This window comes from Diachasma alloeum, unplaced genomic scaffold, assembly GCF_001412515.2.
Source record: "Diachasma alloeum isolate Michigan unplaced genomic scaffold, Dall2.0 Dall_scaffold_00575, whole genome shotgun sequence".
NCBI classification, from domain to species: Eukaryota; Metazoa; Arthropoda; class Insecta; order Hymenoptera; family Braconidae; genus Diachasma; species Diachasma alloeum.
This window is the reverse complement of record NW_021680707.1, coordinates 156992-158715: the sequence shown is the minus strand read 5'-3', so window position 1 is coordinate 158715 and position 1724 is coordinate 156992.

Here is a 1724-nt window from a genome sequence, read left to right as displayed (position 1 = left end):
GCTACCGCCATCTCGTGGCATTCCCCCTACAAGCTTCTGTCATCATTCTTAACACTAAAAATTATTTCATCTAATTGATAAATAACAATGCAATTAACGGTACCAATATGAATAAATACCTCATAAATCAACTTTTATAATATTTTTAGAGGTCATTCTCTCTTTTCTAGCCCCAAAATCGACATCTAAAATCAATGATGGAACAACGACGCTATACCATCATTGTACCGTCGCTGATGGATCACCAGGGCAAGAAAACAATTTGTCAAAAACATTTTTTGCCTGAACAAATTACATTCCAACGTAAATTGATTGGACCTGATGGAACAGTTTTGGGTGTGGTAAGTAATTGATATTATTGTATTTACACGTACTGAAGTAAAGAGTTACTCACCCCATCCCGAGAATTGCTATGAGAGATATCTTAACGGTCGACACCTTGGAGGAGAATTTCATAATATTTTATCCATCAAATAATGGGAGAAGTGAGTAACTCATCATGCTTGAATGGCGAATATTGCACTTTGTTATTATCAACTGCAATATATTTATTAGTCTACGTACACAAAGCCAAAATTTCCTGGACAGAAGGATAGGATTCCTTGAGAACAATATCCACCCCATGCACTTCTGCTGCGCATGAGGTGGAAAAATCGAATGAACCAACACAGGGGTCATGTAATCTCACAAATACAGATGGAGCATCACATTTTGAAATTCCTCCCTCACCTCCAGATTCAGAAAATAGTAAGGACAGTGTGCCCAAGCAACTATGTGGAGAGACTGTGAAACTGCCCCCCCATTGGGAAAATTAAATCGTGATCAATGGATCAACAACTTCCTTATCTTTCTATCGAATAAAGGAAATCAACACTGCAGAGGATTTTAAATTAATACTATGGAAAGAAACATATATCTGTGAAGATTTGATACCTCGAATTCATATACTGAATGAATCTGTTAAGCTATCTCCAGTGCTCAATGGCTTCTTTGAGCCGATCAAGGAAGTAGAACATTTGGAAGAATTAATTTTTGTCATCAATAGGCTTCAGGTTTGCTCAGGGTGCGATTCGCAAAATGAATTGCTACAGACCAATGGTCACCTTGTTCATATGGATATTAAAGGAACATGGCACCATAACCGGTGCCCTTTATTGATAGCAGATGGAGTCACTAGGAAGTATGAAGCTTGTCAAAGAATTAAACGAACTATAGCTCAAAGAATTCGTCGTGCTAAAAATCGAGGCGAGGTAAAAAAGATGCGAGTTGTTCTTTCTCCAAAGAAGAAATTAGCACGCTCTAACGCTGAGAAGAAAAAACTGAATCAAGAGAAGGGAAAAATGGCGAAGTTGTCAAAAACATGAGTATTCTCAGATATATTGTTACATAAATTGTACTACATGAAAAAAATATTTTGTAATTTTTTCCTTTCCCATCATGATTGTTCTGCCATCGGGCGACACCCTAAACCGACATATCCCTGTTTGAACGAATCTCTAATTGTGCGATTAATGGTTACACACCCATAGCGCCACAGTGGCGACTTCATTAACGCCGACAGCAGTTCGGCCGAGTATCAGGGGGTTGTTTTGGAGCAGCTATAATTTATATTGGAGTCAAGTGTTAATAATTCACTTCAATATCTGTTACAAATGAGATAAATACTTGACCGATCAATTAGTGAATAGAATTGACTGCCTATCGACCACTGAGATTTGATATTG